Source organism: Eublepharis macularius, chromosome 8, assembly GCF_028583425.1.
Source record: "Eublepharis macularius isolate TG4126 chromosome 8, MPM_Emac_v1.0, whole genome shotgun sequence".
Classification (NCBI taxonomy): domain Eukaryota; kingdom Metazoa; phylum Chordata; class Lepidosauria; order Squamata; family Eublepharidae; genus Eublepharis; species Eublepharis macularius.
In genome coordinates this window covers 2,573,481-2,591,126 of record NC_072797.1, presented here as the reverse complement: position 1 = coordinate 2,591,126, position 17,646 = coordinate 2,573,481, and positions in this window count along the sequence as shown.

Here is a 17,646-nt window from a genome sequence, read left to right as displayed (position 1 = left end):
GGGGGTGGAAATACATTCTTGTTTGGGGTCCTAGAAAATTCCGTGGTTTGATGCATTTGCATACTCACCACACGCCAAGGTGGACTTTACGGAATTATACCCTGATGAGCTGTGCTCCCCCACCCCACCCCTCTCACGTCCCCCTGATATTCCTTGCCTGTATGTACGCTCTGCTTGCCTGGCAGCTGCAAGAACCGTCCTAGGCCTGACCCTTGGAGAGTGGCTGCCATCCTTGCCTCTTTGGCTGCTACCAGCCCTACTTGCATGTTGTCATGGAAGCCCCTGGAGTGGGAGAAATCCGTCACACAGACCCTCCCCTGGGCTGCTGACTGCCTTACCCCCCACCCTCTTTTCTGCATTCCTGTGCTTTCCTGTGCCTTCCTGTGCTTTGTCTCAGGCTGATTTGGGCCCCAAATTGGGCCCGTTTGAGGCCCAAATTGGCCTGCTGAGAAGTGCAGGAGCACCCCCATGCCTGCACGGTGAGGTCACTGGAAGTGAAACATTGCGTGGCCATGGGCCCACGCAGCACATGTAAATGTATCAGGATGGGAAGACGGAAGTAAGAGCCCGGTCTCCGCCACTCCTGCCAGAAGGGTAAGGGGATCTGGTAACCCTAGTGTAATGCCCAGGGCTTTTTTTCTGGGAAAAGAGGTGGGGGAACTCAGTGGGTTGCCCTTGGAGAAAATGGTCACATGGCCGGTGGCCCCGCCCCCTGATCTCCAGACAGAGGGGAGTTGAGATTGCCCTCCGCACCACTTGGCGTGGAGGACAATCTCAACACCCCTCTGTCTGGAGATCAGGGGGTGGGGCCACCAGCCACGTGACCATTTTCAAGAGGTTCCGGAACTCCGTTCCACCGCGTTCCAGCTGAAAAAAGCCCTGGTAATGCCATAGAAACCACCCTCCAAACCAGCCATTTTCTGCAAGGGAACTGATCTCTTGTCATCTGGAAACCAGTAGTAAGTCCAGGAGATCGCCAGGCCCTGACTGGAGGTTGGCAACTGTAACAGCATTTGCCCCCTGCTTACCAATCCCAGGAAAGGGTACACAGGGGTTGAAGGAACGAGAGCTTTATTTGGAACTCTCAGATTTCCTACCTGGGATTCGGGATTGGTTACCATTCCCCTCCGAAACTGCAAGGACCAATCCTGCATCCTGTCTCCCCTAAAGCTCAGGACAGGAAAAGGAGGGCTCGTCTCTCTGGAAATAAATTCTCTTTTAAGCAAATTTTAAAAACACCCTGAGGCCTGGCAGGGCCACAGGAGCAGAAACACAACAAAACTGGCATAATGATATTGAACATATGGCTTCCAGGCCCACAGTTTGATACATAGGCACATCTGGGCCAGGTGTTCCTCATCAGCCGGTGGCTTTAAGGGCACATGAGGGACAGCAGTGTCTTGTCCCACCAGTATTTCTCTGGGGGAGCCTTGCAGAAGAAGACTTCTGTGCCGTCTGGCTTTGAGGAATAACAACATTTGATTTATATACCACCCTTCAGGACAACTTAATGCCTACTCAGAGCAGTTTACAAAGTGTGTTATTATTATCCCCACAACAATCACCCTGTGAGGTGGGTGGGGCTGAGAGAGCTCTGAGAGAGCTGTGACTGGCCCAAGATCACCCAGCTGGCTTCAAGTGGAGGAGTGGGGATTCAAACCAGTTCTCCAGATTAGAGTCCTGCCGCTCTTAACCACTACATCAAGTTTGGATGAAGCCAGCAGGTGCACAGGTGTGTGTCGCTTGCTGTGTGTTTAGGGCTCCAATCTGAACTGTTCTTCTTTCCAAAGAAGTTGCACGGCATTTGAGATCCTAACGGAATGCTTCATATTACTTTTCAATTTCACTCTTTTTCAGGACAGGACTGGCTATAAATTTTGAGTGGTGTAACGGCAATGCAGAACATTTTTGAAAAAAACAAGCACAAACCTGCTAACAGTTTTTGAGAAGGATTAACAGAAAATCATAAATATCAAGAGCAGATCTGGACAATTTTACCACAACCACAACCACATCTTTCTTTCTTTCTTTCTTTCTTTCTTTCTTTCTTTCTTTCTTTCTTTCTTTCTTTCTTTCTTTCTTTCTTTCTTTCTTTCTTTCTTTCTCGTTTGTTCGTTCGTTCATTCGTTCACTGTATTTCTTTCATTTAGGCTTCAAATGAAAGCTTAAAAAATCAGCAGATAATATTCATATGTTGTCTTTTCAGTAAAGCAAATTACATGGAATTTGTATGTGCACGCAATCCTACACAGACTTAGGGCTCGGACTGGAGTAACCAGTGGCAAAACATCTGCTTGGCATGAAGAAGGACCCAGGCTCAATCCTAGGCAGTTAAAAGGACTGGGCAGTAAATTATTGGAAAGATTTCTTCCTCAGTCCCTGGACAGCCACTACGAGTTGGAGTAGACAGTACTGATCTTGGCAGGCCAAGGGTCAGATTCAGTATAAGCCATCCTCTTGTGTTCAAGGCCCGTGTGTTCAACTTTGCACGGGATTGCATTGTAGTTCTTACTATTGGTCATTGCAAGCAAGCTTCGTCTTCTCTGACTGGCAGCATCAGCTCGGCAGAGAAGGTCTTCTGCAACATCTGCTACCTGAGAACCTTCTCAAAAGGAGAGATGCCAGCAATTAAACTGATGTGAGTTTTGCCCACCAAACACTCAGTTTTCTGGGTCTTGGAAAGGTGGGAGGGAAGGAGCTTTTCCCACAAACTTTTTTTTTAGTATGTTCCCTCTTAGGAAGAAGGCTCCAGAACAAAAAAGGAAGCTGGCTGGACTCTACGGGCAACAAGGAGTCGAGCTTCAGTGTCCTGAAGAGGTTTGTATCCCTCCCTGGGATGCTTGGCATATGGGAACGAACACGTATAGGCACTGAATAGAGCGTGGAACTGTTTCTGTTTTTCTTGAATCAATTTGCAAATGGTAAAGATTCCAGTAGCATCTTTAAGACTAACCAACTTTATTGTAGCATAAGCTTTCAAGAACTACAGCTCTCCTCATCAGAGAAGAGGTCCCACCCAGCCTGGATTGCGCACTCCACCTCTTTCATGACTTTTGCAACTGATTTACATTGACTTGGCCATCACTCTCTGCACCCTTCCCCCCCTCCCCTCACCACCTATATATCTCTGGCCAGTTTCTTCATCCCCTCCATGCATCTGACGAAGAGAGCTGTGGTTCTCGAAAGCTTATGCTACAATAAAGTTGGTTAGTTTTAAAGGTGCTACTGGACTCTTTTCCATTTTGCTACTACAGACTAACATGGCTAACTCCTCTGGATCTAATTTGCAAATGGAGATAGCAGTACGTGTTGGGTCCTGTAGATCAATTCCTTTGCAATGACATTTCTCTACAGCGTCCCATCTGGCAGGAAAAGGCTCCTGGCACGAGTCAAGTGGATCCAACCCAACAAGAACAGAGAGAGGACAGTGTCTTCGAGGAGGTGGTCCTTACTGGCCAGGGGCCTCGATCCTTTCTAGAGGGCATTCTTGGACTCTCAGAGAATGAGGCAGTAAATGCAAATTCCTTTTTTAAAATATATATATATATATATATATATTGTGGAAAAGTTAAAAGATAGGGCAAAAGAGAGAAAGTAAAACATAACAAAAAGTCAACTACCAAGAGCCAAGAATGGCCTACACAATAGTCTACAGAGGAAAAACAGTAAAGAAACATAATAGGCATATTATTAATCCATTACGGGTTTTTGCCGACATAACTTCCTCCTTTATTATCAGTCAGCTTGTAGTAAATGCAAATTCCAAACATTTCTGTTCTTCGACTATGTAAAATGACGGCTTTCTTTGTGTACTCCTCAGGGGCATTCTGCCGTCTCCAGCAACTGCCTTAACCTAACACAGAGGCCAGGCTGACCATGTTCTTGGAATGTCTTAGGTGGGGTAGAACATGCCAATCTTTTCCTCCTCCCTGTACCCAGCACAAAGCATATGTTTAGTGCTGTGCAAAAAGTACACTCCAGTCTCTGAACCAGGCTCTGCCGATGGTTGGGTGGCTGTAGCCAAGCTCACAATGACTCCCTTAGCATTTGGCTTTCGTTCCCCCTTCGCCTGCCACCCAACCTCTTTGCTACCTCCACCTCGCCTCCCCACCCCATTCTTGCCAAAACTAGTTGGAGTTTTGCTAGGAGCCTACCGTCTACATTCTCAGCTATGCCAATTAAGTAAATTTATACAAAACTACATAATTCACACAAGCTAGAAAATTGCCAAGGGCCAATTTAGATACAGACAGTATTGAGCTGTTCTGTAATAAGCCGTGATTTCTCTTTGGGAGAAATGTTTCACTTCTCGAAATGTAAAGAAATAAAGTGGCTTTGTGTTCCTTCTTGTGTACATAAAAACACTCGCTTGCGCCCACGCGGGCCACAGCCTTTCCCCACACTGTAGGCAGTGCTCCATTCTCCTTCCCTTCCTGATTCTCCCCATTCTGACACTGCACTGTGACACCCCATGCAGTTTGAAGGGTTGCTGTTTATGGAGCTCCCTCCTTCTGCCTTTTCTGTCTTCTTGGCTTTGAGATTCTACCTTCATTAAAAACTCTCCAGCATCCTGCTCCATGGTGGCTATCTCACGACAAACGACGGTGTCAGACGTGATAATATTGTTGTGCTTGGATGGCACATATTTCCATGCTGAAAACAAGACAAAAGCGAGTCTAGGAGAGTTGCCAAACTGAAGGCAGCACTGGTGAGGTTGTCTGTGGAATGAGATGATGAATTCGACTTTTGGTAGGATTATGAGGCTTCTTTATTCTTTGCTACTTCACAAAAGGATGAAAACAGGGGGCCAGAGAGATGAGAATGCTGGAGGGAGGGAGAAGCTCGTGAGAAATGGCACCGTGAGCTGCATGTGGCTTCTAACTCTGAAGGGATTTGGGAACTTGCTCACAGCAGCCCAGGGTGGGGTGGATTGAAGTGGTAAAATGGTTCAGGAATAGACACAGGCACGAACAACCCCCCCCCCCCCCACAAACCACGAGGTTTGTGAATTTTCACGAACCAGGAACCAGAAACTGGCACGGAACTGGTGCCAGTTCTGAACTGGTTCGTGGTTCGTGGGGTTTAAATACCCCTTTCCGGCCACTTAGCAGAGGCAGGGAAAGGGGCATTTAACAGTTTAAAGGGCCCTTTCCTGCCATGCAAGTGGCAGGTCCCTTTAAACTATCATCTGGCAGGCGGGGGGGGGATCCCTCCTCGCCACCTGCCAGCTGATAGTTTAAAGGGACCTGCCAGTGACAGGTTCCCCATTTCCTTGGGGAAATGGCCATTTAAACTGTCCCTTTTCCAATACAACTCAAACAAACCCGAACCAATAACCAGTTTGTGGAAGTTCATAGAAAGGAGCTTCCACGAACTGTGGTTCTCGAACCATGAACAGGCCTGGTTCGTGCGTTTTTTGAGGTCGTAATTGGATTTGTCCCCATCTCTATTCAGGAACAGCCAAGCAGTGTACAAGTCAAACAGGGAATACACATAGCTTGGCCCAGCCAAGCTTGCTTCCTCATTCTTTTCTTTTTTAAAAAAATAATTTTTATTGGATGGGTCAATACAATCAGATTAAAATACACGTACAATTCATTTAATTCCCCACAGCTATATTTCCCCACCCCCTCCCCTCCCCCTTTTCCATGTTGACTTCCAACAGCACTCCAACCCCCCATTATTATTATCACATTATTTCTATACTATAGTTGTTCTTGTCTCGTTATTGGTAAAGATCTTAACTATATCTTATTTTACTTAATATCTTTAAAACTCTTCAAAAGACCATAATTGTCCCTTAACATCCCTTCTCTTTTCCATATATTTTTTAGTTTTTTCCAATCTTCCAAAAACCTTTTCGGAGGGGAATAGCGGGGGTACAAAATGGTGTCTCATGACTCCACAACATCACTTCTGGCTAGGGTTGCCTACTCTGGGTTGGAAAATTCCTGGAGATTGAGGGCAGAGCCTGGGGAGGGGGAGGGAAGGGAGGGAAGGGACTTCAGTGGGGCATAATGCCATCCTCCAAAGCAGCCAAAGCACCTTCCAAAGTTTACTACCCTCCAAAGCAAGAGCAGCTCATACATGGCTACATTGTGCCACAAGATTGGAGGGATGTGCCACAAGATTGGAGAAGAGCGAATGTTGTCCCAATCTTTAAGAAAAGGAAACTACAGGCCGGTCAATCTGACTTCTGTTGCTGGGAAGATATTAGAACAGATTTTAAAGGGATGAATCTGTAAGCATCTGAAGGACCGCTCAGTGATCCGGGGAAGTCAGCATGGTTTTGTTCCTAACAGATCTTGCCAGACCAACCTGGTTTCCTTCTTTGATCGAGTGACCAGCTAACTGGATCGGGGAATTCTGTTGACGTGATTTATCTGGATTTCAGTAAAGCTTTTGATAAGGTCCCCCATGACATTCTGATGGGCAAACTGGAGGACTGTGGAGTGGACTGTAGGACAGTTCTGTGGATAGGGAACTGGTTATGTTATTCACAAACTTGTGCCTTAGGTGTCCCTCTCGCCAATCACAATAAGAGGCACACACACCACGGAGTCCTGTAGAATGAAGCAATATATGATTGTTTAATTTAAACAATGGAGGAGCCCTTTTACACAGGAGTAGGTGGTCTCCTTGTGTCCAAAGCTCATCAAAATTACAATAGAAGCGCAGAGCAATTAATACTTTCAGATAATCATAACAATATTACAGTATTCTAATATTTGTTATCTTATTGGCTCGTAAGGTATCTAGGGTCAGTTCTGATTTGAAGATGCAATTCTGGGTTGGCCCCTATATTTGGGGGAATTCCAAATCTTGCAACCCCCTTATCTTGCCTTCAATTTGGAAGGACACCTTCTAACCTCTCACCTACTTTCTTCTGGGCATAATACTTTCAATGGGGCCAATGAGTCTCAATCTGGCAGCCTTGGTACCCTCTGATAACTGAAGTCTGTGGGTAGGAAGGGATGTTTTTTCCCATCTGTGCCCTTTCCCCCCGTTTCTTCTCAGCCTTAAGGAAGATAAGGCCACAGGTGGCCAAAACCAGCTTGCTGCATCAAATCAGTTTTCTACAAAAGGCTGTCTGGTACTGATTCCTATTGGAATCTTATAGAATAATATAACATATGCGTAATATTTTATAAGTGCAGCTCTACAAGCAGTATATTATTAGTCCTCAGTTCTTGCAGAGGTTCAGCATACTTCTCTTGATCTTCTTGTTTCAAGTGTCATATTTTTACAGGTTGCATTACAAATACTACATTGGCTCCTGACCATAGAAAAAGTGCAAGGCATGTAATATTGAAATGCACAGAAGTAGTATATAAAATCTCTTTCTTCAAATCTATATCCATCAGTTAGAGGACTGCACTCAAAGAGTGGTGGTCAATGGCGTTTCATCAGATTGGAGGGAGGTGTCCAGTGGGGTGCTGCAGGGCTCAGTTTTGGGCCCAGTACTTTTCAATATTTTTATCAATGATCTGGATGAAGGAGTGGAAGGGCTGCTCATTAAATTCACTGATGATACCAAATTGGGAGGAGTAGCAAACACCCAAGAAGATAGAATTAAAATTCAACAAGACCTGAATACTCTGGAGAAGTGGGCAGCCGTGAATAGGATGCAATTCAACAAAGACAAGTGCACAGTATTACATCTGGGCCACAAAAATGGGAAGCACAAATACTGGATGGGGGATCCACTTCTGGGCAGTAGTATATGTGAAAGGGATCTTGGGGTAAGAGTGGACTGTAAACTGAATATGAGCAGTCAGTGTGATGTGGTGGCAAAAAAGGCTAATTCAGTCCTGGGTTGTATCAAAGGGGCCATAGCATCGAAATCGCAGGAGGTCATAGCCCCTCTCTATACTGCCTTGGTCAGGCCACACCTGGAGTATTGTGTGCAGTTCTGGAGGCCTCACTTCAAAAAGAATGTGGACAAAATCGAGAGGGTGCAGAGGAGAGCGACGAGGATGATCAGGGGTCTGGAGACTGAGCCCTACGAGGAAAGGCTGAGGGCCTTGGGAATGTTTAGTTTGGAGAAGAGGAGGTTGAGGGGGGACATGATTGCTCTCTTTAAGTATTTGAAAGGCTGTCATTTGGAGGAGGGCAAGGAGCTGTTCCAATTGGCAGTAGAGGGTAGGACCCGAAGCAATGGGCTTAAATTACATGCAAAAAGGTACCGGCTGGATATGAGGAAAAACCTGTTCACAGTCAGAGTAGTTCAAAAGTGGAACCAGCTGCCTAGGGAGGTGGTGAGCTCCCCCTCACTGGCAGTTTTCAAGAAGAGGCTGGATGAATACTTGTCAGAGATGCTTTAGGCTGATCCTACACTGGGCAGGGGGTTGGACTAGATGGTCTGTATGGCCCCTTCCAACTCTATGATTCTATGATTCTATGATTGCGATGTAGGGTAGATCTAAGAATCACTGGAAACTTAATGGTTTTACCGTATGGTTCCCCTGGAAATGAGGTTATGATATAGCTGTTGTTACTCACACCCCCATTTTCCCACCCCCCAACCTTCCTGCCAGTTGCCAGGCTCAACCTGGCAACTTCACCTCTCTTCCATCTCATCTTTTTTTTAAGACATCTATTCTCATGTCTGCTGGCAGATAATTTCGGATGTTCATTGAATAATCTGTTGCCCGTCAACTTCATTGGGTGAATAGACAGCTTTCTATTGGCATCATCAACTGATGTATCAGATATTTTTAGGCTCCTCCCCCCACACATAACTAAAATCACTTGGCTCCACCCCAGGTAGCACCATTCAGCTACACCATGGGTTGTGCCTTGTAGATAACAAGTTTTTGTTACAAATCTAGACAACCTTAGTACTTTTACATGAACAGCATGCTGTGCCACCTTTTTGCAATTAATCACGTGGGTGAGCAGCCGGGAATATTTAAACACCGCCCTGTCATGCCGTTATTTCTTTATTAGGAGGCAGCTTTACCATGCCAGGGGGCAATGCGTGTGATGATTCTGGATTGTCACTAGGTGGCGCTATAGTGCTGCTTGTCTAGCTGCAGCACTGGCTGATGGGAGAAACAAGGAGACCTCATTTGGAAAACAGACCACCCTTCATTTATTCTCTGTGGTTGGGGGTGTGAAACTTCTCCAGGTCCTGAGGAGGAGACTGCAAAGCACGTTCAACAAACAAGGGGTGGGGGGACTCCAAAGAGAGAACTTCCGTGGAAAGAAGAGTGGGTCAAACTATGGGTGGATAGAGATCCCATTCCCCCAATGGGGGTAGGGGAATCCCCCACTCCCACCTTTCGCTCCCTGCCACTGCTTGCCTGGCTGGGAACAGGGGAAAGGCAGGGAACTGGCCTCCCGGGCATGCTCCTGGGTCTGATATTACAACGTCACTGACATTATCACAGCACCCCAAGAACGCTCCCGCACTTCGTAGTGGGCTGATTTGGGCCCCAAAGGGGCTGAATCAGGTCCTTTTGGGGCCCAAATAGGCCCGCAGCAAAGCATGTGTGCACTCCCCAGGCTGACATGATGACATCACTTCCGGGAAGTGATGTCATCACACTGGTGCAGGGCCCTGCACACAAGAAGAGAGTACCCAAGCACCAGGAAGGTAAGTGACGGGTCAACCCTCTGCTGCTGGGAGGGTAAGGGGACCTGGCAACCCTGTGGATGGAGCATTTTCATCCATGTGGACATGAATTCAATGGATCGAAGAATTAGGTGGGATACCCGTAAAAGAAGCAAACTCAAATGTGATTCTGCAAACTCATCTTCAAAGCGTTGGTGATGCAAGAATTGGCTGCAGGGGGGGGGAGGAAATAGGTGCTCCACTATAGATGTAGATTATTTATCGATGTATTAAACATAGCCCTCAAGTCTTCAGAAAAAGATCTTCTCAGATAGTACTGTCTACATGCCTTCCTGAAAACTGGAAGATCTGAAGTCTCCGGTTCTTCTACTGAGAGTCCATTCCACAGGATGGAACCCATGGTGGTCCAGTCTCTTGTGTCAGCAGCAGTAACAGTTATTTATTTATTTAGCTATTTATAGCCTCCTTTTCTTCCAATGCTGCTTCCAACATTGTTCTTCCTTTCTCCATTTTAGTCTCCCAACAACAATCCTGTGTGGGTGGTTAGGCAGACAGAGAGAGAGAGAGAGAGAGAGAGAGAGAGAGAGAGAGAGATTGGCCCAAAGTCACTCAGGGAGCTTCCATGGCAGAGGTGGGTTTTGAACCTGGGTCTCCCAGATCTTAGTCTCATCACTACACCATGGTTGAAAAGAGCAAGAGTCCAGGTGCACCTATAAGACTAACTTTCAAAGATCAGCCAGGGACTGTGACGGATGTTACTGGGAGCTTTTTTAAGGACAGTACTGGTTGAAGCCTTAAGTATATTGGTAGAATTTGAGTCCAGGGACGCCTTAGAGACCAACAAGATTTTCAGGGTGTAAGCTTTTGAGAGTCAGAGCTCTGAAGAAGGGAGCTCTGACTCTTGAAAGCTTACACCCTGAAAATCTTGTTGACTCTGGGCTCAAATCCTGCTTTTCTATCGCAGCCCAACACGGCTTCCCACCAAAAAGTATATTGGTGACATCCACTTCCAAAGCTATGGATGATAATTCAACAAAGGTGATGACAGGGCAGATCCCCAAAGGGCACCATATCTTTAATGCCATCTGGACGACTCTTCCTCTCCTATGGGAACTCTCTGTGTATACTCCTGCCCTGGCCCAACCTACCAGAGTCCCTGAAGAGCTGCTGTTCAAAAGAGTAGACAATACTGACCAAGGCTTAGAAAATGGCCGCTTAATCCAACATGCGATGCATCAAGAGCAGAGGAACAGTTGCTCCACTGCTGCTGCGCAATCACTTTCCCCAAGAATGGAAGGTTTTCAGCAGGCCTAACGTCAACAAGCTCTTCCCCAGCCAAAGCCATTTCCCCCCAAATAAAAAGCTTTACAACACTGACTATTGTCAATGCCCTGAGTAAATTCCCTTCAACCAGAGAGGAGTTAATAATTCTGATGAGTGGAGGCAGTTGATCCTGCAAAAAGACAGAGATCTCTCAGTGTCACAGTGTGTGAAACGTCAGGAACTACAATGCCAAGACCACGGCAATACAGCCCGGAAAACCCACAACAACCATCGTTCTCCGGCCGTGAAAGCCTTCGACAATACATCGATCCTGCAAAAGTTAATAAGTCAGAACAGGCCAAGATCTAATTTGCAGGTGGTAGCCTTGACAACCACAAGAACTTTGTCTGCATCAGCCAGGAAAATCTCTTCGAAGCTAAAATTGATAAGGGGGTGCTTCCAACACCTCTAACAACTGATCTGTTAAAAAAAAAACCACAGGAGTCTAAATTGGACTAGAGCTGAGTGACTACTAGCAATGAATCTAGCAAAAGGGTCCCAGAAACACAACAAATTATCTTGTACAGGGGGGTCGAATTGACGTGAACCACCATAAAAGTTTGAACTGGATGAGGTGACTGATGATGATGATGATGACGAGAGACACGCGGAGAAAAATGCCTTCTTTGCCACCATCACCAGCTCCTGCAAATGGCCCTGCAGCACTTCCATTCAGTATTAACATTCTGCCAAGGATTCTCAACCTGTCACCTTATCCAATTCATTTCTCCCAAGTTCCAACTCCCTAGACAAAAAGGAAAGGGGAAGGCCAAGTGTGGGAAATCCGCCTCCCAGCTCCCGCTTCCTGCTGCTGCTTGGAGAAAAAGAAACCAAAAACCCACTATCAGGCCAACACCGTGATGTCAGAAGTGACGTCAATCCTCTCTAGGACTCACTGGAAACTCTATGGTTTCAGTGCAATGTATACATGACTTTCCAGAATCAACCCAGAATATGGAAAGAAATGTAAGGGCGACAAAGTACTAAATCTGCAAGCTACTGTATTATCTCAACAAAGAACAGATTTAAAGGCTAAGTTGTTGGGGGTTTTCCGGGCTGTATTGCCGTGGTCTTGGCATTGTAGTTCCTGACGTTTCGCCAGCAGCTGTGGCTGGCATCTTCAGAGGTGTAGCACCAAAAGACAGAGATCTCTCTGTCTTTTGGTGCTACACCTCTGAAGATGCCAGCCACAGCTGCTGGCGAAACGTCAGGAACTACAATGCCAAGACCACGGCAATACAGCCCGGAAAACCCCCAACAACCATCGTTCTCCGGCCGTGAAAGCCTTCGACAATACATTAAAGGCTAAGGTTTAAAAAGAAGGTAAACCAAAACATACAATAAACCATACTACACCTGTCTTGAGGGGTGGGGGGTTTCCAGTGTTTTAGTGTACTGTAGTAAGTGGAAGATAGCAATGTTTATAGGAGAAGACCCTATTGGTCCAGAACACTGGGTTCTGGCACTGATCGGTGAACGCCATACCTGTTATTGATTGGACAAGTGAATGTTGAGGAGTCCATTGGTGCACGTTAGTGTACAACCTGTGATAAGATAATGAAATTAGCCTGTAGAGGAGGGGCACTGGAGTCCCTTTGCTGGTGTGGGAAGGATGATTGATTTGACAAGGTGTCATTCTTGACAAAAAATTCAGGTCCAATAGCACCAACTAGATTTCCAAGGTATACACTTTCAAGAATCAAAGCTCCCTTCATCAGATATGATGAGTGTAAAAAGGAAGGAGTCTTTATAATCCTGGCAGAGGGTGGGAGGGGTATTGAAAATGAGAGTGTAAGGAAGCTAGTTATAATACGTGTTGTAGTTAGCTTGATAGAGCATGGGTGCTTTTGCCATTCCTTTTATCCAACGAAGGGAGCTTTGGCTTTCGAAAGCTCATCTCTTGAAATCCTAGTTGGTCTTTAAAGTGCTATCGGACCAGATCTTGCCCTTTAACTGCAGGCCAACACAGCTACCCACCTGAAACATTCCTGACACAGTAAGGGGTAAAGAGCCAGTTTGGTGTAGTAGTTAAGAGAGGCAGGACTCTAACCTGGAGAGCCAGGTTTGATTCCCCACTCCTCCGCTTGAAGCCAGCTGGTTGACCTTGGGACAGTCACAGTTCTCTCAGAGCTCTCTCAGCCCCACCCACCTCACAGGGTTTTTTGTTGTGGGGATAATAATGACATACTTTGTAAACTGCTCTGAGTGGGCATTAAGTTATCCTGAAGGGCGGTATATAAACTGAATGTTGCTGCTGTTGTTGTTATTATTAAATGTTGCCCTAAAGTTCCACTACCTTTCTAGACAAACCTGAGCCATCTGTTTTGGTCAAAATGTTAAGTGGCCTCTGTATCAATAGACGTTTGGACCAGTTAGCTGTTTGGTGCAATGTTGCTTGAATATCCTTCTTAGAAGAGGCTTTGATCAGCGCACCAGTTCTTCGGCTGGAGCAGAGGCATCCTTTTGGTCATAGATGGCATTAACAGCCAGACGGTTGAGGGGAAGGGCTCCCTAATGCTCGATCTCCTGGTGGCCCTCGTATCTTGAAGTTAGAGGATACGTCAAGGATGCTTTCCCACGCATTTGCTTTTGTGTGGAACAAAGGACACATATGGGAATGCACCCAAACCAGTCTTTACTGGGAGCTGCTGCGTTAGGCAACACAGGACAGTCCCTCTCCCCCATTGCTACTTTTGTGCTTAGTGAGAAAGAGAAGAGACTCTCTGTTGTGTTTAAAGAAGCCGCCCTTTCCCTGGAAGATGAAAGCCAGAGATGGCGATGACTCTTCTAACCACAGCGGCTGCCTTTATGGCAAGCTGCTTCCCAGCAGACCTTCTGCCTCGGCATCTGGTGAACAGGGATAGCTTGCATAGTTCTCAGCAAGCCTCAGCGTGTTGACGGCACATTTCAGCCGCGGCAGTCGCCATCCGCCCGGTCTGGTCCCAGGGAGCAGCAACTCCTCCCACGTAGGCACTCAGTGCATCTTCAAACATCGCAAAGAGAAGCTCAGACCAGACTGAGCTGGTGCCATTAGCTGCAAGCTTTTAAGTGACATGGGAATCTTCTGCTTGGAAGGTCTTAAGGAAAAACAAAAAAACGAACCTGAAATATAGTAAAGAGTCTAGTAGCACCTTTAAGACTAACCAACTTTATTGTAGCATAAGCTTTCGAGAACCACAGCTCTCTTCCATCAGATGCATCTGACAATTTATCTGACAAAGAGAGCTGTGGTTCTTGAAAGCTTATGCTACAATTGCTTGGGCTTAAAGGTGCCACTGGACTCTACTATTTTGCAACTACAGACTAACACAGCTAACTCCTCTGGATCTTCATTTAAATAGATCCTGCTGGACCATCATATTGTTTACACTTTTTAAAAAAAATCCAAACTGGAAAAGGGAGGTGGAAAAGCCCTTCAGTAGTTACTAGAGATGGGCACAAACTGGGAAAAAACCGAACCAAGCGGTTCATGGTTCGTCAAATTTCACGAACCACGAACTTTCACGAACCTGCCCCTGGTTTGTGAACCAGTTCGTTTGGTTCATGAAAATGTCACATCCAGGTCAGAAAACCATCACTTCCAGGTCAGCAGAAGTTCTCTTCTGCATCAGCAGAAGGTCTGCTGGAAGTCCATCCCCTGTTGCCTAGGAAACTGATTGATTGGCACCAGGCTGTCTGCAGTGATGAACCAAAAAATGAACCAAACGAGCCAGCCTAAAAGTTCCTGGTGGTTCATCAGAAATGGGATCTGACTAACCGTGGTTTGCGAACCACAAACTGGCCTGGTTCGTGCTTAATTTTGGTTTGTATTTCAGTTTGTGCACATTTCTTGTAGTTACCCAAAGAAACGCTGATCAGCTTTCATGTTACAACTAGACGTATTTTGAGGTCCCTTTCCTCTTCTGAACTCACACCCTCATTGTGACATTTCACAATTTTTCTCTGTAATGGCAGGGACCAGAAAATTGTCTCCCTCTAAAAGAAGTGAGTGTACTTTCTTAGAGTGCTGCATCAGAAACATAGATATTTGCTGAGTTAAATGACTCATTCAACATCCACATTTTCAGGTGACCCATAACTCTTCTTACTAAATGGTGAAGATAGCAACACTTGTATATATTAAAAAGAGACGATTTTGCACAGCTCGGTTGATGATGAAGAGGCAGGTTTGCAGCTGAATATTGCCAGGTCTTGGTTCACAGATATTATGACAACACCTGAATCTTGCACATTGTTTAGAGCAAGTCTGCCCCACCTTGATGCTGTTTGGCCTCCAAGGTGACTCACAAACCAATTGCGCCAGACAATAGCATCCAGTTCAATTGCAAAATTAATAAAATCTAAGAAACAGAGACCAGTGAAACCAAGACTAAATCAAGAGCAACATCATCCAAAAAATGCACATGGATCTGCTTGGGTTTGGTTCCAAAACATCGTTTCCACAGATGAGGCGCCACCACAGAAAAGACTTTGTCCACAGTTGCCAACCAGCTAATATTTCAAGGCATCCAGAGCAGGAGACATTTGATCTTGTGATTGGCCCATTCAGACGTGCAGGTCATTGCCTGATGTTGCAGTTGTGATGAATGCACAAATGTGCTCTAGCCCTTTGTGGACTTGCCCATATCTTTGAAAGGGAGAAGCAGAGCATGGTAGCTATGGGCCAGTAAGGAATCTTGGGAGAGCAAGGAACAATTTGAAAACCTCACTTCCCTCCCCCAAATCTCCGCTCCTGGTCTCTTCACTCTCAGGGGCTTGACCATGCTGATTTCTCTGCCCCCTCCCCTCCAGCCCCCCTTCCCAGACACTCTTATCATTCCGGGCCTTCTGGAGCCTGCTCAGTCTTCTCCAGACCCTCTTTGAGATTTTTTAAAGATGAATTCATGAAGCCAGCTTTCTCTGCCCCCAGGTGAGTAGGCAAAGACCTGTCCTTTGGGGCCCACGCATTGTGTGGCTTTTGTGTCTAGCATAGATGGGGCCCAGCCCGTTTCGTATTTAGCTAACCGGTAGATAACCAAAGACAGAGTAAAACCATTCACATTCGATGTGATCTATGCATGTTTTGCTCAGTGTGAGAAATGGCCTTGAAAAGGAGGTGGTGGTGGTGGTGGGGATGGCTTAGCCCTTCCTTCTGGAACATTCTGGTGACTCGACTTTCGCAGGGTGCTTGTGAGAACGCCATTCCCTTCTCCCGCCTCACACAGGCAGTTACACAACATCAACTCGCACATGTTGCAAACATTCCAGGAAACCAGATCTGTATTGTTCCAATGGCTCCAGTTCCAAGAACAATAAATCATCCTGTCAGAGACCCTTAGATCTCACAGAGCTGCCGGGTTTTCTCCAGTGTGGAGCGCCGGCCCAGATTGGAGTCCCTTCCTTAGAGGACTGAGCCACTCAGAGCCATCTGGCTGCGGTTCTTTCCCGAACCCCGAGGGAGAAGATCTTGAAGTGGGATCGTGTAATGAGGGCAACGGGCACGGAGGTTGAGGGTTTTATTAGGGCGCTAAGACGGAGGGCTGTCACTGTGTATTAGTTCGAATGGCTAAGAACAGAAGCTGCGGGTGGAGCAATCACAAACCCAGAAGAAATGGCTCCAGCCTCTGATGGAGCCCGTGTGCTGTAGTGACTCAGAGACCGTGCTGTGAAGCGGGAAGCCCTGGGTTCAAATCCCGCAATGTACTGGCTAGCTGTCGCAAGCCACTCAATGCCACCCACTGCCTCCCACAAGAGGAGAATAACATCAACACCCTTTAAAGGGACATAAGTGCAGCATGATCCAGGGGGTGTGCGCAGTATTTGGGACAGGACCATCCAGTGTCACTGTCCATCAGTATCTGCTGGACTAGACTGGCCTTGCTCCAATCCAGACAAGCAGTCCTATGCCTCTGAGCTTAACCAGGGGAATCTTCCCATGCTGGGGCCGGAAGCCCAATGCCCACTGCTGTACTAATGGCTGGGTTAAGGGATGTGTGTGTGTGTGTGTGTGGATTACCAGTATGCTGAAGTGCCTAGTATTCCAAGTGAGACATGGGAGAGCCAGGTATCGGGTGATCTTGTGTCTGTCAGTTGCTCTCCCTAATCTGGCCTACCTCACAGGAGCATTGTGAGGATAAAATAGAGGCACGGAGAAACCACAGGTGAGGCCCTGAGCACCCGGCTTTTAAAAAAAATGGTAGGATAGGTACCGGGAGTAGGGTTGCCAGCCTCTGAGAGCAAGTTTGGTGTAGTGGTTAAAAGCGGCAGGACTCGAATCTGGAGAGCCGGGTTTGATTCCCCCACTCCTCCACTTGAAGCCACCTGGGTGGTCTTGGGTCAGTCACAGCTCTCTCAGAGCTCTCTCAGGTGCACCCACCTCACAGGGTGATTGTTGTGGAGATAATAATTGTAAACCGCTCTGAGGGGGTGTTGTTGTCCTCTAAATCAAATGTTATTATATTATTCTAAGTGAGGCCTGGAAATCTCCTAGAATTACAACTGTTCTCCAGGTGACAGAGGGTGGACTCTGTGCCATTATACTCCACTGAGGTCCCTCCCCTCTCCAAACTCTGCCCTCCCCAGACTCCACCCCCAAATATCCCAGAAATTCCCAACCTGGAATTGGGAACCCTAACTGGGGAAGGTATTTCGGAAACACGCTGATCAGAAACTGTCCCATGCTGCCTGTGGTTACCCAAATTGCCATTCACGTGAAGGCCCCCAACTGCCGGTAAGGAACAAACACTTGTACGATGGGGTACTATTTG